Here is a 25,449-nt window from a genome sequence, read left to right on the forward strand (position 1 = left end):
AAAGGAAAAACCAAAACACAAATGTAGCAAGAGAATTATACTCACAGTTCTGAAGGCCACGATAACTCTGTGAAGAAATCAAACGTGGGTTTAAAGGAAATGCTCCCGGTTTCTCTTTCCTCTTTCCATAGTCCTCAGAGAACCTGACAAGGAGAGACAACATGCGCATTAAAACCCCCTTCCTTTCACTTCTTGAAGCTCTACTGAACTCACCCCTCAGCCAGTTCCATCACCTCCCACGCAAGCCTACTGGGCAACGCCTGGGATGAGGGGTGAGAAGAGGGCACCACGTCCCTGTCTTCAAACCTATTTCTACTTAAGAAACACACAGGAAGGAGCGCCTGGGTGGCTCAGTCGTTAAGCGTGTGCCTTCGGCTCAGGGCGTGATCCCAGAGTCCTGGGATCGAGCCCCACATCAGGCTCCTACGCTGGGAGCCTGCTTCTTCCTCTCCCACTCCCCCTGCCTGTGTCTCCTCTCTCACTGGTATCTCTCTCTGTCAAATAAATAAATAAAATCTTAAAAAAAAAAAAAAAGAAAAGAAAAGAAATACATGTGAAGCAACTGGAAACTATTCAAACATATCAAAAATCATAAATTAACAGGGTGTGGTTGGCTAATAAGTGCACGATACAATGACAGAGTATAGACATCTGTTCCACTGCCTTCCATCAAAACTATACTAAAGAGATATTTTTTAAAAATGTTCTAAACAGGGGCGCCTGGGTGGCTCAGTCTGTTAAGCATCTGCCTTCAGCTCAGGTCATGATCCCAGGGTCCAGGGATGGAGCCCCAGGTCAGGCTCCCTGCTCAACAGGGAGTCTGCTTCTCCCTCTCCCTCTGCCCCTCCCCGTTTGTGCTCTCTGCTCTCTCTCCTGTGCACACACTCACTCCCTCAAATAAGTAAATAAATAAAATCTTTTTAAAAAATGTTTGAAACAGCACAGGGAGAACTGAAAGGAGAAAAAAGCCAAGATTTTTGAAGTACTGAGGAAATCTTCTAACATGGAAGATTGAGACCCAAACAAAAAAGTAAAAAGAAGAAACCTGGAGGAGACAGAAACTATAAAAGACTGAAGTAGAGTAAATGAGGCAGCAGGCCCAAGAAAGCCAGGTCCTAATTCAGCAGTGGAACACACGGGAACCACTTCCACTTGCACAGCAGTGTCCTAGAAGACCAGAAGTGGCAGCAGCAGTGTAGACAGAACGGGGGTAAAGAAGGCATAGCCCCAAATACAGAGGAGCCGGGGAAGGCCATGGAAGCTGAAACCAGAACCTCAACGCCAGGCACAACGTGATGCCCCCTCACTCTGAAAGAAGATGGGAGGGGGCATTCCCCGGAAAAGTAGAGGCATCTATGGACTGAAGTCACCCTGCCCAGCTGCACTGAACAGAGCTGGACTTAATGACCGTATATACAGTGAACAGTGAATTCTCCAGCTCTCCTACAACAGACCACACACGCACACCGCTGGCTTCCAGATTCTGAAGTCAGAATTGTGCCGGAAAGAGACTGGAGAATATTTCTGGGGAATCTGATCAGCTCCAAAAGACAGATCTAAAGATACTAACCCTGGGGACCCCCAACACATGGCCCACCCAGAATACCCTGATGTAAAAGTCAAAGGGCCCCACCACGTCAGACAGGAGAAGGAAGGAAACAACCTAAAAGAAACAGAGACTATACAAACTATCAATAATATAGAGGTAAGACAACACTGCAATCAATAAAGAAAAACAGGATGTTCTTCTAGAAAAATAGAAAAAGAGCCCTTGGAAATCTAAAGAACCTTTCTGAAATCAGAAATAATAAACTAAAGAAAAGGTTAAGTCAAACTGAAGTCATCTCCCTGAACAGAGAATAAAAAGACCAAAAAAAAAAAAAAAAGGCAGAAAAGGAGGAGCAAAGGAAGGAAGAAGAAGAAGAAAAAGGTATTAAGATAATTACAACCTTTGCCCAGGACAGCCAAGTTCCGGATAATAAGACTTCCAGAAAAACAAAATAAGGAAAAGCAAGAGAGAAAACCTCAGCACAGTAATGCCAAAGAGTATTCCCAGAACTGAAAACTCCCAGTTACCAGAATGAAGGGACCCGCTGAATATGCAGCACAGTGGATGAAAACCGCCCACACAAGGTACACCATCACGATATTTCAAAAGACTTGGACAAATTGTAAAACTCCTACAAGCTTCTAAAGATGGGAGGGGAAAAAAGTTACATACGAAGGAAAAATGAGAATAGCTTCTGAATTCTAAAACAGTAACATGAAAACAAGAAGGCAATGGAGCAATCTTTGAATTTATGAACAAAAATGAATTCCAATACAGAACTCTATACCCAGCGAAACCATCAATCAAGTTTCAATCATGCATGGTCCCAAAAGGTTTGCCTCCTAAGCATCCTATGTCAGAAAGCCCCTGGAGAAAGTCTTCCACCAAAACACGAGCATCAACAAAAAATGAGCAAGGCATGAGCTTCCATTAGAAGGGATAAGGGAATCCCCAGGACGACGATGAAGGGAGATTCCAGAATGGTGGCTGTGCACCAGGAGAGAGGGAAACAAGTCCAAGCCGGAGCAGTGTTGCTCAAGAGGAGGGCATGCTGAAGGCTGTCTTCAACTTGTCCAAAAACACTGTACTATCTTTTTAAAGTAATTAACGCCACCAAAAGGAAGAAGTCAGTGAAGAAAGACAAAGACAAGAGTTGCCACAAACATAAAATCCAACTCTGGACAAAAGCCAAACGATGAGAACAAAGGAACATCCAGGGACAACACAATAAAAGACCGAAGGAGCAAGCAGCTCAGAAAAGAAGAGAACAGAGATCTCCAGGAAACTGTCTGCCAGAAATCAAATGTGAAGAAGAGATGAGTCTGTATGACCATGAAGAAAAATTACTAAGAGGCTACTGGAAGGTATGGGGAAAATAGGTCTGGGGTAGGGGGGAAATAACAATAGGTATAAAAAGGGTTAAGAATGTGGGGGACTGAAGAAAGATGAGTACCCGTCATAATGCCCTGGGCGCACCTCTATCACAGGACTTACCCACTGTACCATCATCACTGACTGACTTCTCTGTCTCCCTCCCTCGGCTGCAAAGACCTTTTGGAGAGGATCATTTCTCATCCAGTTATCACCCTGCAGAGTCCAGTACAACGCCTGCTACAAGAGTATACACAAAAGCAAAGGGTTTTTTTTATTTTTTTGCATTTATTCGGGTACTGAGTATCTACTACACATACCTGCTATCCTTCCGGAGAACTAGAATTCAAAGACATATGGGCCTTGCTTGCCTTTAAAGAGTTTCAACTTTTTTTCACACCTGAGAAAACAAATATTTCTCCTATATCCTCACTCTCCCCAAAAGATGAAAAGTTCACCAGGGGCTTACAGAACTTTAATAGTCCGGCTATCACTAATGGATATGGAACCCAAGACCTGATGACACTTGCTTGACATTGTATGCATTGTGTAATATGAAAAGAGTGCCGGCTTGGGTATCAGGACACCTGGTTTCTAGTACTTTAGAATTACTCCTTTTGAAGAAGAGGAAATCCCAACTCCTTGATATGACCTGTCGGTCCCTGAATGATCAAGCCCAGTCTGACTGTCATGCTATCTCCCGTGAATCCTACAAAGCAGCAACATTAAGCCATTTTCGGTGTACAGAACAACCTGTGCCCTCCTCGACACCTCCTCCACCTGGACCTTCTTCCCCGGGCTAACCTGGACGCATGTGCGGTGGGAGCCGTGCCCTTCCCCCAGGTGAGACACCTCTCTCCTGTCCCCCTCAGCACGCCTTCACATGACACCAGTATCTGTGGAGTGGCTGACAAATGCCATGCACGGCCCCAGGCCCCAGGACACAAGGCAATAGACGAGAGAGACGCAGGACTCTCCGGTGGTGGAGCTTCCTGTGCAACAAACTAGAGCGGATGTTAAATCTGGCCTGTCAGTGTCTTCCTCCACCCAAACAGCAAGATTCTGGGGACAACGACAGCCTAAGTTCCGCAGCCTCAGCACCGCCATCCCAGACAAATATTTAAAGCACTATTAAATAAAACCAAAGTGAAGGTCAAAAAGCCCCAGTGCCTGCAGCAGGTGAGTAACATTTGCTCTTTAAAAGCCCTCTTTTTCTACTGTCGTTGTTTGTTTGTTTGTTTATTGCCTCTTGTCTGTTAGGAGTATAAACCTGAAAATGTCATTCAGGGAAATCTTGCGAGTCCGCTGGAACTGGCTTTATTCTCCTTACTAACCGCAAACACAAGACAGCCCAGTTACTCCCCACGTCTGGTTTCTGTTCGCCACTCTATAACCAACAGCGCGCACTGGACCGAACACCTAAAACACACGATCAGAACACATGCACTTGATGCGTGAATGACCTAATGATGAATAAATGAGCGTATACACTGGCTTTGAGGGCCTTATAATTGCTCCTCACTCTAGTTTCTATTTTAAGGAGAATTCAAGCAGATAGCAACACCGCATTTATCAACACTGGACCTGCTGGATGTCTGCCATTTGAACTGCGGGCAGCTTAGGGCCACGTCCAGCATGGAACTACTAAAATACAAGCATAACAATTTGAACTAGTTCAACTAGGGCAGAAAACTAGGTATTTCCCCAATCCTATAATTAAAATGCTTAAATTCTTTTGCTCCAGACAAAGAAAAATTAAACTTGGCTCATTATACAATGAAATAAATTGCCAGCTCCTTGAAGGTATTTGTAAGATGGACACTCTCTACGTTTCTGGCGTAAGTGGGGACATTTATACGTACACGGGGTCCTCAGGCTACTCTGAACTCTCTTCCCCCTAACATGCAAATGAGAATTTCCCACCAGTCACAACACACTCTGAATCTATGCTTCCTGAACAGGTAACATACTCCACACGATCACTTTGCTTCTAATCGTCTCGTTTCAGTGCACAGTCCAACCTGGACAGTCCCTGACACCCGCCTCTCACTCACCCGGACAACAGTGACAACCTGCCATCTGCGGAGGGTGTGGTGTCATAGCAGTCTCTCCCAAGTGCTTTACAAGCACCAGCTCTGGAATCCTCACAGCCCTAACTGATTACTACTCTTGTTCCATTTTGCATGTGAGAAAACAAAGTCCAAAAAAACTTAAGACATTTTCCAAGGTCACACAGCAGACAAGGGAGAGAGAGATCAGGCATTCAAACACCAGCTTACCTTAGAATCACGATGCTATTCTGGCTTCCCAAGTTACCCAGATATTATTACTGTTAAAACAATGGACATGATTTGGGCTTTCCAAAGCAAACATGACAGAAAGATTCTTTCTGAAGCTGAGTAACAGTCAACATGACACACTGCCATATTAGAAGATCTCCGGCTTGAATTAACCATGCAGGCTGAGCCCCTGGCAGGAAATGGTCCGCTTGATGCTAACTGCCAAATAAAGCCCCAAACCACTGTTTCTCAATGCACAACATTCTAACCATTTAAATTATCTGTGAAGGTCTCTAATGTCCAAAATATATAACCACTTCACACAGGTGTCCCTTCCTCTAAGCTCAGTGTACCAAAGGTTTCTGCACTCAGGCAAGCCGTAGTAACCTGTACTCTGAAGAACACAGGTCAGAAGAAACTTTCTGAAAAACCAAAAATGTATAAAGAATGCGAACATGATTATGAAAGTTATCTGGGCAAACAAAAGCTTCTTTACGCTTCAAAATAATTTTCTAGTCAAACACATTCTAATACTAGACAGTGGAGCAGCTCATAGGTCATAGGTCACTGCATCCCATTCATCTGTGTGCCAGCGCATGGTACAGGGTCTGCGGTCCAACCGGTAGTAAGCTACTGATGATGTGAATACATTAGGGAAATGAAGAGGCAATATTACTAATTGCTGAAAAACCGGTATTAGGAACAACAACAACAATAAATCGCCCGTTCTACATGCAGAGTACACGGTGAATACCAACTGCTTGCACTTCTTAGATACGCTGGTCAAACTCATCAGGGAATAAGATTAGCTTTTAAATCCCCACAACAGAAATAACTACATCACTGGGAACTGTATTTGCTGAACCTCAGGCTGATCCTTCCCTAACTAGCCATGTACTAAGAACTATGTTCTGTCACATTTGTCAAAGAGTTATGATAATCTCCACTTAACAGATAAGAAAACAGATTTAGAGCTTAAGGAACCTGGTCAACATGCAGGGAATAAGAATCGAATCTGAGGTTCAAAGCAAGACCTATCCAACACCCATCCTCTTAACCACCATTCTGTTCTACACTGTAAATAATATCCATAGAAAATTCCACTGCGCAAAGGCTCATTAAAAATACGAAAGAAACACTATTCTACTCAAATTAATTAATAGGCACAGTTAACATATTCAAGACAAGACAACGCTTCAATTGTACACAAATGAACGAATGGGCTACTAAGGTATACCTAAGGGTCATTCTGTCTACCTGAGAGAGGCACCAAAGGAAGGACCCATGACCCAAATGCGTGCAGTACTTAGCAGGAAATCTCCTGCAAGGCCTGGGAGTGGTAAGTGATCAAGAGACACGGTCGTGCGGGCATCACTGGCCTCGGTGGAACTGGAGATCACTACCTGGACAAATGGAAGCAGTTTGCAAAGCGAAGGGTCCCAGATCTAGGTAAGGAAGACGAAGCACATTCCCTCCTGCCTCTCCTAGAAAGAGCAACTAGGAAGGCTGGAAAGAGTAACTGCAGAAGCTCTCTGACCACTCTGAAAAGTAAACTGGAGCAGGGGGATTAGGAAGCAAGACTGGATTTAAACCACGACCAAAATCAGCAGATTTCAATACAATGGAAAGTCTCCTTGCATGATATCCTAAATGGGGAGGGCACACCCCAAACTTATTCAGCATAGGAAGAACCAGAAAAGCGTCAATTCCCGTGGGAGGAGAAAATCAACACAAGCCAATATCAAGAAGGGAACAAATATGACAATCAGCCCAGAGGGACTTTAAAACAACTACTGTACAAATAATTCCACAAACAAGCATACACACAACATACTCGATATCGCAAATTCTTCTTTTCCTTTTCTCTCTTAAACCCACTGGCTCTGGCCCTCACCACTCCACGAACTTCTCCCTCTAAGACTACCAACGACCTCTGCACTGCTCAATCCAATCATTAGAGCCCAGGGCTCGTCCTTTCGACAACTGACAAGAGCTGATCTCCCACTCATGTTCTCGTGATTTTCTTCTTACCCCACCGATGGCTCCCTCCTTCCAGAGTCGCCCAGGGCTCTGTCCTTTCTCCTCTCAGCTATGCTTACCTCCCAGGCAAGCTCATTCAAATGCTGCTTCTATGCTAACAAAGCTAAAACTTGTCCCTCCGGCTCAGCCCGACTGCCTGGCCTTGCGCTGGACTGACCGCTGTTCACTCTGCACCGCAGCCCCACCGCGGCCTGCTCCTGCGCATCACCGAGACGGCAGAGCTACTTCTCCCAAAACCCCTTCCCGCTACAGCTCAGGGCGGCGGGCAGTGAACGCTAATAAGAGGCAACGTGGGCAAAATGAAGAGAAACATCATTCTCTTCAACTCTGCCAGCCCTCCCAGAGGTAGGGATGGATTCTAATTCCCCGTACGACTAATTGTCGAGAATGGCCCGGGTTTTCCTGACCAAACCCTGGCAGGTGTACCCTCTGCTGGGCCTGCTTGTAGGCCCCTTGGGGAAGTGGAGCATCACCGAAGAGAACTCAGTGAAACGTCCGACACCTCCAAGCCCAGGTGCTGACTGGCCCGCCCCCTCCACAAACCTTCCTACACACAGCCTTCTCCGTTCACGACAACGTCCGCCTTCCAGCTGCTGAGGCGAGAAACAACGGACGTCATCCCTGCCGCCTGTCTTCCTCCCACATTCCCCATCCAGTCTTGTCAGCAAGTAATGTTGGTTCTTCCCACAAAAGAGGCCCAGACGCTGTCCCCTCGCCATCATGCTCACCAACACCATCGTGACCGGAGCCACCATCCCTCACCGAAATGACTACAGCACTCCGGAACAGGCCTCCCCGCTCCCAGCCCTGCCACCCTAGCATACACGCTCACCACGGCAGACCGATTCCAAGCCTAGATCAGACGGCATCGCTTCTCTGCTCCAAACCCTAAATGGTCCCTCATCTTACATGGATGACAACAGAGAGTCAGTGAAGGAACGAGGCGAAGGACTGAGCCAACAGGTGTTCCCCACACTGCTAGGCTGTTTGTTCAAGGGGTCAATGGGACTGAAGAAGGGGCCTCTGAGGGCAGTCAGTGTGGAACTGCTGGTGAGAACACTTTTAAAGATATTAAGAAAACCCTGATTTAATACAACCTGGAGTAGAATCTGCTAAGACACATTATAACTGATGACAGTAAAAATATCTGCAGAGCAGAAAAAGGGTTAGCTGGAAAATTTACAATGATGAAAATATAAGTTGCTTAAAGCATTTAAACTATGGTTATTCAGTCTATCATTCATGAGCAGGAGCTTTGTGGAAAGTATTCGAACCCATCATGTGTTACTGAGCCAGTAGCACCAACGGCAACCTCATGAAATAGCCTGACTTGTCCTACCACACTGCAGTTCAATGGTTTGTGCAAGGCTCTGTTGTGACTTTTCAACCACAGAGCCAAGACTGAAATCTACTTGAAAAAGACCCCCCCCTTTACTCATCACTATTACCAAACACTGAATTGCTTCGGAAATTAGCTTTTGCTCCTACATGTTAACATTTCTTCATGAGCTCAGCCTAAATTGACAAGGCACAGCAGCGCTCATATGAGGGACTTCGGGCAGTGAAGGCATTTCAGTGGCTGCAAGCATCTTACTCACAAGCAACGTCCGACGCGGCCACACGGCTCCCCCGCCGCCACAAGTTAGAGCAGCGCCTGCTGACTCACTCGGAGGAGCGTGCAACTCCTGACCTCAGGGTGGAGTTCACGCCCCACGCTGGGCATAGAGGCTAATTAAAAATGAAAAAAATTAAAAGTTAAAGAGAGAAGTGGATTTGTGTCCCCACACAAACGTGTAGCAGATGTGTTTTGAGCTCAAACTACAGTTCCAGCGGCATTTCTCAAACCTCAATGCAAGTACAATGAAAATTCACGTATCTCAAACCCACTTCACCGAGCAACTGAGGCACTTCCATCAGACCATCCATCGGAGAGAGGAATCTGCGCTGTAATGACGTGCGGAAAGGCAAACATCAAAAAGAATCTAGTGGAATTCTATCGATGTCTGCCAAACGATGAATACACTAAACTGAAATGATATGCTTCCGAACTGGTATCAGTGTGCAAGAGCACCTACGAGTATGCAGACACTGTCAGAGATGACATCTGTAACCTTCCGTGCAGATCAGCCCCGAGACTGAACATTTGTCATTGGTTGTGATGATACGGAACACTACCTGTGAGCTCCAATTACAAAACATGTCATCCAACCCTCCCCCAAAAAAAATTCCATTCTTATTAGACCTGTATTATAATATATATATACATACTCAACTATTATTTGAAATTCTGTCAATAAAAATTTTATAGATATTAGTGTTCTCTCCTGTTATGTAAGTACTTACATAATATCCTTCATTTTGCCTCTTAGTCTGCAAAACCTAAAATATCTACCATCTGCCCCTTCACAAAGAAGCCTGCCGATCCGTTTCAGTCATCTTCCCCAGATCTTCTGACCACAGGTACAGCTAAGGCACATACCACATATCTTTAACTTCTCAGCTGTTTTTTTCTTTTTAACTTAAGTCTGTCATTTTACCTTTATTCCTTATAAATTTTACCTTGTTGATTTTAGCACTTCATTACAACCTGTCGAAGTATTTTCAAATCCTGATTCTAAAAATGAACGGTCTCCCAGCATTAACTCCTGATCTTTACTCAAATTCTTGATGAAAACATTACGACAGGTGTCAAGTATGACACACTTCTGGAGACATCTTCACTTGGGTGCAGAAATTCTGGTATTTTAGTTTTGTGGCAAATTACACTACATGTGGTTGCAATGTATCTTCTACCTACAAGCAGTAATTTCTTTTTTTTTTTTTTGGAAGATTTTATTTATTTATGTGACAGAGAGAACACAGCAGGCGAGTGGGAGAGGAAGAAGCAGGCTCCCAGCGGAGGAGCCCGATGTGGGACTCGATCCCGGAACGCCGGGATCACACCCTGAGCCGGAGGCAGACGCTTAAGGACTGCGCTACCCAGGCGCCCCAAAAGCAGTAATTTCTTGAACTCCCTAGTAATGACAGGAATAACAATTTACTTTCTAGGCTGTATGCAGGAAAGGATTAAGCTTGCCCCAGGGAAGATTTGGCCATTGCCCAGCTCCTGGGAAGTCACCTCTGAGCCTTTGGAATCCCCTGCCTGATAAGGCGGTCTTTGTTTAGCTGGGGGCCTTCGGCCACACCAGACAGTCCATGCTAACAATTTGATTTCTGGTGGAGCCTTGCGCCACACACGACACCAGTTTGATCTCCAGAGGGACTGGAGACTAAACTCAGCCATGCAGGCAGTGCCTATGGGACAACCCCCAATACATATCCTGGACACCAAGGCTCAGGTGAGCTTCCCTGGTTGGCAGCATCGGTGCTGGGAGAAGTCAGCACACCTGCACTGCGAGAGGACAACTAGAAGCTCATGCTTGGTCTTCCCTGGACTTTGCCCGGTGTGCCTTTCCTTCACTGACTTCTGTCCACATCCTTGCCCTGTAATAAACCATAACCATGAGGATAATGGCTTCTCGCAGTTCTCTAAGTCCTTCTAGTGAACCACAGAACCTGCAGGTAGTCTTGGGGGCCTCCCAAACTCTAGGTCCTGATGATTTACAACGTACTTACAGCAACACTACAGCAGTGTTCTTTCAGCACGAGGAGATGCTAGTTTAAAATGCAGGTGACAGGCTTCCACATCAGCAATGATCATCCAACATCTCTGTGGGATAATACCAGGCATTTGCATTAAAAAAAATTTTTTTTTTGAGAAAGAAAAAGCCAGATCACGAGGCGGTGGGGCAGGAAAGGAGACTCCACACTGAGCACAGAGCCTGACACAGGGCTGGATCTTATGACCCTGAGATCATGACCTAAGCCCAAAACAAGAGTAGGACGCTTAACTGACTAAGGCACCAGGCCCCCCTGCCTGCATCTCTCATATACTCTCCTTGGTGATTCTTACATACACTACTTTCAGGACCACTGACGTACCCAAAAGCTTCCTGAGGCAGTGACCGTCTTTTTTTTTTTTTTTTTTTAATTTACTTACTTACTCACTTATGTAATCTCTACACACAACGTGGGGCTCAAACTCACAACCCCAAGATTAAGAACCACATGCTCCACCCACTGGGCCAGCTAGGCACCCCAGGACTGTCTTCTTTTTAATGAATCCCCATCAGGACAAGATGCTCAAGAGTCAAGAGTGACTCAGGACAATGCTCTAAATCTGGTAGAGAAGTGAGAACAACTGGCATTATTAGTCTTCTAAAACTTAGACTATATACACGTGTGAGATTTGTTTTGTCATTCCTCAAATATCCAAGACAATGTAGAAATAAATGACTGAATGCAAACCACAAGTTACTTGGATACAGTGTGAACAACGGATTCAACGGTGTCCATTTCTCACCCATTTTTCAATTACATCCATTTTTTTCAATCTCCTGACAGTTAATAGGAAACCTGAGTTTTAGAAGCTGTCTTCATACCCTTCTCATCTACTAAAAAGATCACCCGTGAGCTAAAGGTCAAGACAGCTGAGAGAATCTTGAGAGTTCTCCTCTGTCAGTATCAAGGAGCCATTTACCCAAGGAGCCTTACCCTGTTATTTCTTCCTCTCTACAGTGGGAGCCCCGGACCAGCTGATCCCTAAATTTAGATCAACCTCTAAAACCCTAGACTACCTAAAACAATAAAAATAAAGGAGGCAAACACCCAGTGGAAAAGTTTAGAATTTCCAATGAAATAGTTGAAAGGGCAGACTCAAAGACGAAAATCAAACATCAACTCTTCACCAACCAAATCATCAACCGTCACCCGACAAAAATTAATTCATATGTAGACAACTTGCATTTAAACTAAGTTACTCCTGCTACCTCTTTTATCAAGTCAATTCCTTAGGACACAACTAATGTATTTTTCCCAAAGCAGAAAGCAAAGCTTTTTTTTGCCATGACACAGCCAAGGAGACGCCAAACTTTTTACCTACACTGGAATCACAATTATCCCCAGCCTGAAATCTTAAGGGTGATATTTTAAACAGCCTAGGGGTTTTCACTTCTAACGTCTACACCACCACTGAATTCCATCATTTCTTAGATCTTTGCCATTCATGACACTTGGCCCTTAATGGAGGTCACAGTCCTGTCAACAGGAAAAGGGAAACTTTCTCAGACATAAACCCATTTCCAAACGCTCCCCTCTAAGCCTCAACTTCTATAGGGCAGCCATATATCACCAAAAACAGCAAATCTCTGCACGGACTGCTATAATCCAGAGTCTGTAATTCCTAAATTACATACAACGCTAATGTCAAACATGAACCAATCCAGTTTAGACTCCAGGACACCACATTCATCTGCCTGGTGCGAACATAAACCACCAGCTGCCCAGTTCCTCCTGCATCTGTTCACGGAAGAGCTAACTGTAACAGGACGAGTTAGGTACTGTCTTACAACTATTAACTATCAACGCACTTCTGAGTGGACAGAAAAACTACACTCCTTTTTGGAACTAACACAGCCAACTAAAAGTGACACTGGTCCATCTCTCAGAGCCATGGGACTGTTAAGATATTCCTAATAGTTTATAAACTTTAGCTTCATCTCATGTACAACAGCATGTTGAAACATCCATGCCAACGAGAGTCCCAAACTCTCCTGGCTGGCCTTCTATGTACAAAAACCGGGCCTTGTTTTGTCTCTCGGAGGCCAGGGGAGACATCTGCACTGCTGGCTGGTAGACCTCGGTTGGTACAGTTGGGCTCAGGTGACAGCTTCATGGGCCTGTGTTTTATGTAGCGGTCTGGGATGTATGACACTTACAGTAACAGTCCTGTGATTTGGATGCTTAGCTTTCCCTTACAGCCTCACACCCGGGCAGAGTGTCAGACATCCACAGTCCAATAACAAGGAGTGCCCCCGCCTTGGGCTGGGCTCACTTTTGATAATGGGACGAAAGCCCAAGCATCCTACCCCAGGAAAACAGCTCATGTGCATACACACAATTCTGCGTACCGCTTCTGGGGTTCATGGACCTAGGAGACAGCATTTCCTCCTTAAGCAACAAACAGTCTGATCAGTAAGCACTTAAAAACAAAAAGATCTTCATGGACTTTTCACCAAGGGAGAAATCTGGGAGCCATCCTGGAATTGCTCTGGACACCCCCTCTCTCAGCCCTGGCTCTTCATTTCCCAGGTCAGAGCCTGGAGACTGGCTGAGAAACAGGCTTCAAATCACCCTCTCTCCAGTTCCTCAGTCACGCCCTTAATTAAGGCCTTCTTCACTTGTGTGTACAACGTAATTGTAGAATTAAAAGGACACAGGCTGTTAGATTGGACCATCTGAACTTTGCCCATCACTTTACTAGCTGGGCGACAGACACCGGGCAGCCATTCCCTTAATGACAAAGGCTTGGCTCCTCTCCCTTCTGAAGCGCATGACTGCAACAGCTCCTTGACCGACCCTTGTACTAGTTAACCACCCGCTTGCCATAGGAATCTGCTCCCGTCAGAATCAACCACACGCTGCTCTGATCTTGTCAATAGTATCAACCCTACCTCCTTCTCGACCCAACCCTTTCTGTACTCCTAAACACTAGTAAAAACATCCAGTCTCACAGACCCCAGCCTCTCCCGCCTCTGCACCGTTAGAGCGGGCATGTCCTCCACGAGGCCCTGCCTGCTTCCCACCTTCCACTCTCTTTCTACAGATCCCTGCAGACAGCCAGACCTGCAGAGGTCACGGCATCTGGTCCACAGCCAGTTTCTGTATGGTTCTGGGCTAATCAAGGTTTTTACCCTTTTAAAGGTTGTTTAAAAAAAAAAGGCAGCTATGTGACAGGCCCTATGTGGCCTACAAAGCCTGAAATGTTTACTATCTGACCTTTAACAGAGAAAGTTTGCTGACCTCTGAGCGTGACCGTGACGGGGACATGCCCTCCAGGTCCTCAGAGCACTCTGCTCTGGCACTATCACTGTAGGCATCACACTGCACGCTGACTGCCTCACTCCCCTCCTGTCTGTGCCCCCGGGGGCTGACACTACACCAGGCACAAGACAGGTATTTAATACTGTTGACGCCTCAACAACTGGGTCCACGTATACACAGATTTTTTTTGATACATGCCGCATAGTAAATGTAGTTTCTCATAATTTTCTCAACATCCTCTTTTCTCTAACTTACCTTTTTATAATACAGTATATGATACACATACAAAATATGTGCTAACTGCCGATTCTCAACTATGGGGAAGGGTCCGGCGGCCCGCACTGTTCAGGGGTCAACTGTCCTGGCACTTTACATGTGTACACCATCCCACATAGTAACTGCACGCAGAGCTTCAAAGATCACAGATACTAGAGTTTATATAGACAGTATCAGAAGTCACGTGACTAAAGGCAACGCACCAGTATTTGTACCTCAACCTCCTGTTTCCTAGTTAAGATGCTCTTTCTACTAAAAAGACCTGCGTCTCTACACAAACTATGATACCTAGACATCTTTGATTACTAATACCTGAGACTTTAGCTAAGGGTAAAATTTAATTTTTGACTCGCTATTTAATTTTGATAATTTTTAAATTACTGCTACTTTTTGTAAATTAAAGAAAAAAGAAAGAAACAGACACCCTAAGGAAGCACTAGGCAGGTATTTGTAAATTAAATATCAGTACTTAGTGGTTTTCTACTCAGTGCACCACAGCCTCCCATGATCCCACCTATACCGGTCTGAGAACCCACACCACCTTAGAGACAGGCTCCATGATACGCCTGTCAAAGAGGCTCAATCCTCTGTCTAGCTGTTCCTGCTCTAGGCGGACTTTGGAAAAAGTCAAGAGTCCGGCCAGCACTGTGTAAGAGAACGCTCCATGACGATGAAAATGTCCCATCTCTGCACTGTCCGAGGTGGTAGCCACTAGCCACACCTGCATACTGAGCACCCAAACTGGGGCTAGTGTGACTGTCAAACAGAACTTTTCATTTTATTTAATTTTAATTTAAATAGCCACACATGGCTAGCAACGACTACAGGAGACACAGATCCAAGTCTAGACTCCAAACACTGCAGTGAAATAAAACACACTTTTCCCTGTATCCTTAACTACAGGCTATGTTATCTGGCCCAATCATTCCCCTGAAAAAGACTTAAAAAGATGGACAGAATACTTTAAAATCTTAAAATCAACCAGAAACTGACAAGACAATAAGGAAAGAACAGGCCAAAATTAAAGTGAAATCAGGAACCCAAAGAGATGAACAAGCACAGAAACCACCTCTGCCCTGCAGTCATTTGCCAATTCTGAAAATTTTCAACTTTCATTTTTACAACCATGCAGGGAAAGAGGAGTAAGAATCAAAAGCTGGGTCCCTTAGGGTGTTTAACCAAAAACACTACCTCCAGAAGCAGGGCCCTAAAGGCTACAGAGCTCAAGATAAAAGAAACCAGAGGTGAGTCACCTCTCCAGTAAAATCACAGCACTGGGCGGTCCAAAATACCTCAAGCCTTAAACCTGCTTTAAACTGGTTGAAGCAAAAAAAAAAAAAAAAAAAAAGCTCTCTGGAAGGAGCTATATCTTCATTCTATGCCTCAATAGACTCCTACAAATAATCAGAACTAAGTTAAGAATCCTACAAATAGGGGCGCCTGGGTGGCACAGCGGTTAAGCGTCTGCCTTCGGCTCAGGGCGTGATCCCAGCGTTCTGGGATCGAGCCCCACATCAGGCTCTTCTGCTATGAGCCTGCTTCTTCCTCTCCCACTCCCCCTGCTTGTGTTCCCTCTCTTGCTGGCTGTCTCTATCTCTGTCAAATAAATAAATAAAATCTTTAAAAAAAAAAAAAAAGAATCCTACAAATAATATCCTACACCATAAATAAAAATGAATCACAGACCTAAATGTAAACCTGAAACTTTTCTAGAGGGGGATGGAGGGAAATAAAGGAGAAAACCTTTGTGACCTAGGATTAGGCAACAATTTCTTAACTACGACACCTGAAAAAGCACAGTCCAGGGGTACCTGGGGGACTCAGTCAGTTAAGTGTCTGCCTTGGGCTCAGGTCATGATCTCAGGGTGCTGGGATTGAGTCCCAAAGGCAGCAGGCTCCCTGCTCAGCGGGGAGTCCGCTGCTCCCTCTCCCTCGGCCCCTCCCCCCATCCCGCTCTCTCTCCCTACCTCGAATAAATAAATAAAATCTTTAAAAAAGAGAGAGAGAATGCAAAAACAAACCATAGCATGAGAGAAAAGCACAGCACACATCTGACAAAGACTTGTATCCAGAATATATAAAGAACCCACCAATAAGAAAAAAAATTTAATAGGCAAAAGATTTGAACACCAAAAGATACACAGGTGGCAAAACCACAAAGAAAAACCATTACACACCTATCGGAATGGCTGAAAAGCTAAAAGACTAACCATACCAAATGTTGCCCCAACGATCCAGCGTGACTGGAACTCTCACACAAGGCTGGGAGGAATGTGAAATGGTTCAGCCATTCCAGGACAGAGTTTGACACTTTCTCAAAAAGCCAACATAGGCCTACCACAGGATCCAGCCATTACAGTGCTAGACCCAACCATTTCCAGGAAAAACAAAAGCCGATGGTCACATGAAGACTTGAGCAAAATTATTCAAAGGCTTTATTTGTAATAACTCAAACCAAGAAACGACTCTCCACACACTGATCACGTTCGACGTCATCCCAAGCAACAGCAGGAAGAAATTCCTTGCAAGTCAGCAAGGGATTCTAAAACAGATACAGATCTGCAAAGGGTCAAGGAGGGCCAAGGTATGCTTAAAAAGGAACCAAGTGGGAAGAGTTCCACAATAAGACCTGTTATAAAACTAAAATAATTGAAGCAACTTAAACTGGGCAGTACCAGTGGAATTCAAGAAAGTCCAAAACAGATGCACATACACACGGACCTTTCATTTCCAAGAAAAGGGGCACTGCAGAGCGCTGGGGGAAAGATGCTCTTTTCAATGAACGGTGTTCGGACAACTAGCATGTCCAAAGGTTAATGAAGCTGGATTCCTTCTTCAGATTATGCACCAAAACCAATTCTGAGAGAATTACAAAGTTAAAGGTTAAAAGCACAAGTATAAAAGCATTTAGAGAATAAATGAGGAACTAGTTCATGACCTCAGGGCAGGGAAAGACACAAAAAGCTTACAAAGGAAAAGACTGACAAATGGCACTAATTAAACTTAAGAACTTCTATTCATAAAAAAAAAAAAAACACACAAAAACCACTGAGTCAGTGAAACTGCATATGACAAAGTGGGAAGAGACAGCAGCAAAATACATAACCAACAAAGAATGTGTGTTCTGAATATATATAGTCTACAAATCAATTTAAAAATAACCTAATAGAAAAATATGGGCACTTCGAAAAACAGTGCATCCGAATGGCCAGTAAATGTATAAAAAGATGTGCAACCTCACTGTAACCAGGAAAAGGCTATTTAAAACCACAAGGCAGCAACACAGCAGAAACCACCAGAAGGGGCTGGGCGGGGCGACTGACATAAGACCAGAGCAGGGCTGAAGCAGTCATTAGAGAGAAGACTGGGGGGCGGCTGGAGCCTCCCAGCACAGCGGGGAGCAACAGGAGACTCCCTCACTGAGAGGTGCTCCAGGCCAGGCGCTCTGATGTACATTTAGTGGGGTCACAGTCTATAACTGACTATAAACTAGAACTTTAACTTCACTTGACCAATGTAAGGAGAAAGAAACTGTTTCAGATCACTTTTTCCCACCAGCTCATTCCTTTTATTTTCTCCATCACAGGGCTACACCACTGACTCAGTCTGATGGGGGCCAGAAGAGGTACGTGGAAACATCCTTTGTACTTCGCGTCGACATTATGGTAACCTAAGTCCACCCGTCTGTCCCTAATTCTCTTCTCTACCTTAGTAACAACTTCCATGTACTTCAAGATCACAAGGCCCCCTCAGCAGGAGCACAGACTCTTCTTCAATCATTAAACCAATGACTGAGGGCCAACCCACTATAGGAGGAGGAGGAAGCTGTGAAGGACCCACAGATACGTACAGGATAATACAGAGTCCCTGTCCCTGAGCTCACAATATTCTATTTGCCTTCAGGTGCGTCCAACTCTGCATAAGACATAGCAGAAAGTAAGCATATCACCAATTCCATCTTTGAACACTAACTTTTATCTAGCTCTGATCTTAGGGAAAAAATAAAGGACAAAGGCAAAACAATACATATTAAATTTAGATATGACTTTAATGCTAGGCATAGAATCAATTCACACAATACTGTTTTAGTAGTCACCCCAAGACTTGGAAATCATCCTGACTCTAGTATAAGCAAGCCAATCTCTCAACACCAAAACAAAACCACCAGGGAACACGTGCCTTGAGCACCCACATATACACACTTTCCTGCTATCTGCCAAAAACCACAAGTCCAGGGGCCATACAAATTGCTATTTCAATGCAAAATCATTTATTTAAAATCCAAACCAAGATTCAAAAGAATTTAATGACCTCAGCATAAAACATTCAAAATCCCTAAACAAAATTAGTTGTGAGGTCTTCCCAAGACTCTAGAAAACCTGAAAAACATACTGAAAAAGAGTCCTGAAGTGAAGGCAATCTCACTAGCAAATCTAAGTGGTCAGAAGCCAAACACATGCCTCTGCCATTTACGACTGATTTTTTGCCTGCTACGACTTGCATTTCTCTTAAAACACTCTCAAGTAGTGGTTGACAGACATTAGCATGCAACAAAAGCTCCTGGACAGCATGTTCAAACAGACTGCGGGCCCCACCCCCCGAGTCTGATTCAGGAGGTCAGAGGTGGGGCACGAGCACAGGCATTTCTAACCCGGCCAAGTGATGGTGATGCAGTTGTACTTTGAGAACCACTGCAAACAACCAGTTTACTGGTTTACTGTGGTGTGCGCACGCACGTGTTTCCCTTCGCAATAAGCAAGACCAAGGGGAACTTGCTGAGGAAGAACAAACTCTTTTTTCTACGCAAATACTAACTTTTCTTGCCTGAGTGAAGGTAAGTGACCTGTTGCTCAAAACGTTTACTCTGAACAACAACGTAAAAGTTGCTGAGGAAGAACAAACTCTTTTTTTTACCCAAATACTGACTTTTCTTGCCTGAGTGAAGGTAAGTGACCTGTTGCTCAAAACGTTTACTCTGAACAACAACGTAAAAGACTCTCTAAGCAGATCATCGGAAGGCCGGTGTGTCATGGAACTGGCATTACAGTGTTAGGAAGATGGATTTTTTTTTAAGATTTTATTTATTTATTTGACAGAGAGAGACAGCCAGCGAGAGAGGTAACACAAGCAGGGGAAGTGGGAGAGGAAGAAGCAGGCTGCCAGCGGAGCAGGGAGCCCGATGTGGGGCTCGATCCCAGGACCTTGGGATCATGCCCTGAGCCGAAGGCAGATGCTTCACAACTGAGCCACCCAGGCGCCCCTGGGAAGATGCATTTTTAAAAATGGTTTCAGGGCATAATGTAAAACCCTTGTAAAGTACATGATGAATCCAACTGATTAGTAAAAGATACATTAGAGCTTCTAGACCAGTCATCAAGGATCTTTTATAAATCCCAACTTCCTAGGTCTTCAGAATATAGAATGAGTCCTAACGAACACATGACCAATTCCTACAAAATTAATTTCTAGAAAAAAACATTTGAAAACCATAAAGGGACAGAGAAATGCCTTTTTCCCGCAGCTCAAGTTTCATGATATTTATAATCTAAAATAAAGCAGACAAAGATAGAAACAGATAATCCAAGTTCTCCCTGGTATCAAGTCCTACCTGGTTTGTAAGTAAGGTTCTTTACCAAGGCAAACAAAAAACAGTGGACTGCTGACTGATGCAGGAACAGTTCTCCAACAACGAATGAGCCTGGGTTCTTTCATTCAATAAATATTGTGTCAGACACTGGGGATGCCATAGTGTGTAAAACAAAGTTTCTGCCCTCGTGTTGCTTAAATTCTATAAAAAGACACACAATGCACTACAAATATGGAATGTATAAAACCACGTCAGCTCTTTCTTCAGTCCATCAAAGACAAACACATGGTGCTTTGGTCACAAGTAGACCCAACAAGCACCTACCGTTCACAGCACAATCCAAAGCACCAGATGGCAGGACTTTTAAGATAGAAAATGGAGGCAGAAAGGAGATCCTAGGCACAGACAGCCCATAGATACAACTTTTTAGGTTCTTCTGAGCCTTGGTTTTGGTCCACTGGCCCTAAATAAAGGAGGACAGAGTACGTCAAGTCTTAAAAGCACGATGGAAAATTCTAAATCGGCGAGAACGAGCACATTCACTTCAGAAACATTTATAGAGCAGCAATGTGTTAGAGATTATAAATTCTAGGATTTACTACAAGGGGATGAAACCTGCATGAGAAATTTACAATTTACTTTTCCCTCACATTACACCTTGCTTCCCACAAAACTATATTCATAAACACTGACACCCCCCCCAAAAAAAGTCACCAATGAAAAAACTCTGTAACAATGTAGAGGTTACTAAAGCACAACCTTGAACAAATAAGCGTCAATCACTGCACTATGCATTATATATTTGTATTTAACTGATTTTAAATTAACTTAAAATAAACAATTTTGGTATGTTCATTAAAATGTTTACCTACACCATGTTGGCCAGATCACAGCTTCATGATATGAAAGCGTCAGATTCAAACAGAAAATATAATTATTTCAACTCTCCCAGACACGGTACTTACACCTGCATGCTACTCACTCCCCCTTCGGAAGGCTGGGTTCAGATCTGTGAGACTACTGCTGCTCTAGTCCTGTCTGGTCCTAGAAGCTGCACAGAGAGTTCAGCAGGCCCAGCCAACAAGGACCTACCCCTTGTGGGCCAAGAGGCCCACGGCAAGCTCCTCGAACTCCAAACTTCCAGTGTCTCCTCTGCAAAAATGAGGATAGCAATACCACAATCAATGGTTCTCAGGAGGAATAAAGCAGAAAAAGCATGAAAGCAATCACTTCAGGTCTGGCACGTGTCATCTCCCAGATTTAATTCATCGGTAAAAAGGTAGTGACACCTACCAACAACACACAATACCCCACACGTAGCAGTAACATTACATCTCCTCCCCTATCAGTGGATAACATTCACATGTATGACTTTGGTCATTTTTCTTGTTCTGAAAAATGAGTTTACAGTAAATGCCAATGTATATCAATAAGATCTAGGCAGAATTCGTTTCGTTCAATACAAAGCTTGCAAGGAAAGACCTTCATGTCCTGACAAATAAGTAAACTCTGTGACGATGCTACTTGTTCCCTTCTCGGAGGCTTTCAACTGCCTTTATAATCAGAAACACATTTATGTAGTTCTGAATGGTAAGATTTGGCACCATTCCTAGAAATTAATGCCACAAAGTGGTAGACAGCAATTTCATTTCTCCTACACTAGGTTGCCTTTTGGTAGTCATGAAATGGAAGGAAAAAAAAAAAAAAAAAAACCTTGCACAAATATTAGCAGAGAGAAAAAGCCATCAACGGTTCAAATAATCCACTACGAAACATGGTTTTCAGAAGAGACATAAAAAAACAACTACTTAAGGCAGCTGGCTGAGGCACTGAAACACAGGTACACCCAAACAGGAGCTGGAACCGCGCTCATCCTCTTCCACCGAGGATCCTTCTAAGGACAGAGATGCGACTTCAGATTTGAATGCTTACTGCACTCACAAACTTCCTGGAATTTACTACTATTCACTCAAATAAGGTCATTTACTTTGCCCAAGTTTTTAGAATTTGCATTTTAAATAATTTCTATAGGCATCAGTAAAAATTCCCAAAGACCCCCACAGCAATATTTTGCTAATTATTTAAGGGATTTTAGTAAGGACATACAGTAATGAAATAAGTTCTTAAGCTCGAGCTTTAAGACAAAATAAACTACTACAGAAACTAAACTTTACTGGTTTACAAGCCAAAAAAAACCCCTCATTTCACAAATGATAGAACTTTTAATTATATTGAAATTTAAAACAAGATTTTAGCTGAAAACTGTCTAAACTGAAAATGTTTACTTTCAAAAGTTAAAGACTTACATATTAAGACTTTGACTCTCATCTTTCCTGTGTTACCCTTGAGACAAGTATTTTCTCAAAATTAAGACACTTAAAAATACAGGAAAAAAGGTTTCCATAAAATCTTTAGAGATAGAGAAGTAGCAACTCAAAACTAACATCCAAAAAAGAAGAGTCATGTTCAAAATGACTCTTTACTACACGATAGAACATATACAGTACACAGAAGACACTATAATTTTTCCTGCGGGAACTAATCAGCATTTTTTTAAGGGGATATCTTTAACAATACAATTGTTATTTAGACAATTTCTCAAACTTCCCAGCGAGAAAAGTTATGTGACTTGCTGAAGAACCCAATTTTAAGAATTGGGATGTCAAGTTCTCTAATTTCCAACAATGGGCATGGAGTGCTAGAGAAACGATGTTAGTGAGAAATGTTCTAATGATCCTCACTGCGGCTCCTAACTTCTGGTTTCACCGGACACTTCCACCCCATCGCACTCATGGAGCTTCACTCCTAATCACGACTCACCTTCAGCGGACCGCCGGCCTGAAAAGAGGCTGAAGTCCTCTCTCCTGTAGGGCTCTGCCCCAGGACTCTTGGCCCCAAACCTTAAACACTAAGTTCTGGATTCAATGTCTTTATTTATCCAAGGACTTGCTTCTTGATGCATCATAACCTCTGAACAATGCGTAGGTCCTTTTATTCAGTGTATATACTCAAGTCTTAGGTTGATTGTGGGACCCTTTAAAAGACAGCAATGGGTTTTAAACAATCTTTCCCCAGTTTTCATTATTAAATCGGAGTATATGATAATCACCGGAAAGATATTACTTAAAGAATGTGTAACATGGGATCTTGCTGCTTCGACAACATTTAGCACACAAATGTATTCAAGACACGAGTGGTAGGCTCATTCAGTGTTTCACCTCCAAGGACAGCCACAAAGAGAAAACAACGTACTCATAAAGACACCGGAACGCAAACTTTCTTCAGAAGTTTCATGTGTTTAAATATTGCAGGATGTTAAAAATTATCTCCAAAGCACAATGGCATGAAAAAATTACCTACATTGGATCTCAACAAAAATAAGGTGAATGCTAATTTGCAATGTATCTTTCCATCACTTCATCCACCTTTCAGGTTTTCAGAGATGAGACAACTGACCAGAGTTCACACATTTCCAAGAGAAGACTGCTTCCATTATGAGTTTTACAAATAAAATATTAAGGGTGAGGCTCTGGTATTTCATTTCAAATAGTAATGGCCTATTTTTCCAACCACGAAAATGTTGACATTCTACCTAAGAATCCCAGCGTTGGTCGTCTTAAGTACAGATCCCCAAATCCTTACACCGCCTTCAGCTTGAACGTATTTCAACCAGTTCCCATAATTACTACATTACTATTATCTTAGTCTCACTGCCAAAAACCCAGCTGCAGGCTAACTATGCAAGAATGAGACACTGTTGAAATGACTAAAAAAATTTTTTTACCCTTACTGCATTAAGCTAAATCCTGCAATTAAATAAAACCAAGTAACACACACACACACACACACACACACACACACACCCCTCCTCCTCCTCCTGAGAAAAGAAAGGAAAGGAGAGAGAAAGAAACAACAAGTCCTTCTTCCACCTAAGCCAGAAGCAGAGCTGGGGGCTGGGTTGGGAAGAGGTAAACTTGGAGGCACAATGAATCAACGAGGTCTCCAGGGCTTTCGCCCCGAAAACCACAGGGCCACAGCAAGTTGCGCGCCAGCTGCGGGGAAGGAGCCCGCGCGGACCCGGGTGCGAAGCCCGCCCTTCCCTGAGGGCCAGTGAGTCCCCATATAGGGTCAGGGCTATTCCCCCGCCCCCCCTCCAGGTCCCCAAGGATTTCCCTCTTCCTCCTCCTTCCTCTCTCCCCCCTTTTGTTTTTGAGGCAATTGGCCGGCTCCCAAGGAAGCCTGCTGGCCTCCCCAAGCCCCCGGCCTCCCTGTGCGCTCCGGCCTCGAGCCCCTCCGTCTCTCCGAGACCCCCGAATCCACCAACCTCCCCATCTTTCACGAACCCCCCCAGGCCTTCTCATGTCCCCCAAACCTCCCCGTTTACCCGAGCCCCCGGCCTCCCCTCGTCCCCAGGCCTGCCAGAGCCCACCGACCTCCCCACAAGTCCGTCCTCCACCCAGCGCCGTTCTCCCAGAACCCGCCCCCTCGTCCCCCTTCCCTGGCCTCTCGTGTCCCCCCGCCGGCCTCCCCACATCACCGTCCTCCCGGAGACCGCCAGTCCGCCCCACATCTCCCGACCGGCCCGCGCCCCGGTCCTCCCCACAGCGCCGTCCTCCCCGGGCCCCTCCCTCGTCCTCCCCACTTCTCCGGCCTCCCCACATCCTCGGCCTCCCAAGCGGCGCGCGGGAGGGGTCCGTCTCCGCCACATCCGCCGCGCGGACCGGCTGGTTAGCCCCGCTCGGCCCTCCGCCCGCGGGCCGCGGCCCTGCCAACCCCCAGCACCAGGAGCCGGCCCACCCGCCCGCTTCCCGGCCCCCGCCCCCTCCCGCACTCACATGGACCGCGCGGGGCGCCGGGAGGCGAGGGCAGACCACTGCGAGGCGGCGCCGCGAACCGACGGGCGGCGCTCCCTCCAACGCCTCACGCCGCGGGCGCACAGCGTCCGCGGCGCGGCGGCGGCGGCGGCGGCGGCGGCGGCGGCGGCGGCGGTCGGCGGCGGCGGCGGCGGCGGGGCGGCGGCGGCGGCGGCGGCGGCGGCGGCGGCGGGCTCGCGCCCTCTGGCCGTGCTGCGTAGGCGAGGGCCGCGCATGCGCGGCGACCGGCTGAGGAGCGCTTCACCGCCACGGCGCGCGCCCGGCCGCGTCCCCGCGCCGAGCTTCCGCCCCCACCCCGAGGACCGGGCATGCGCCCGGTGGCCCGCGCATGCCCTGCACAACACGGGGCTCCGCTCCCGAGACCGCGCCGGACAGTCGCGCGGGGCATTCAGGACGGCAATGGACTGAGCGAGCCTGTGGTGGCCGGGTCTGGGGAAGCCTCGGCGGAGGCCGGGAGTCCCGGAGGTCCCACTGGCGGCACTCTGGGCCGGCGGGGCTGGACCGACCTCGGGGAAGCCCTCCCACCCGCTGCCCTGCCCCCCACAGCCCGGA

General features: G+C 45.5%; 1 protein-coding gene across 2 annotated transcripts in view; it reads right to left on the bottom strand.

The window, feature by feature from the left end:
• Positions 1–24,474, bottom strand: part of PTK2 (protein tyrosine kinase 2) — a 265,380-nt gene extending 240,906 nt beyond the window's left edge. Inside the window, exons 1-5 of one of the 2 annotated variants that reach the window (XM_040626120.1) lie at positions 24,408–24,474; positions 22,844–23,057; positions 8,838–8,967; positions 3,044–3,160; positions 46–143 (exon numbers count right to left, since the gene is read on the bottom strand). The gene's annotated coding sequence lies outside the window, so the exon portion shown is untranslated. Of the gene's footprint in view, positions 1–45; positions 144–3,043; positions 3,161–8,837; positions 8,968–10,854; positions 15,872–22,843; positions 23,058–24,407 lie in introns of those variants that run through there. The other variant, XM_040626121.1, reaches the window with a different exon arrangement.
• Between the last annotated feature and the right edge of the window lie 975 nt (positions 24,475–25,449).

Source organism: Ursus maritimus, unplaced genomic scaffold (assembly GCF_017311325.1).
Source record: "Ursus maritimus isolate PB19 unplaced genomic scaffold, ASM1731132v1 scaffold_9, whole genome shotgun sequence".
Lineage (NCBI taxonomy): Eukaryota > Metazoa > Chordata > Mammalia > Carnivora > Ursidae > Ursus > Ursus maritimus.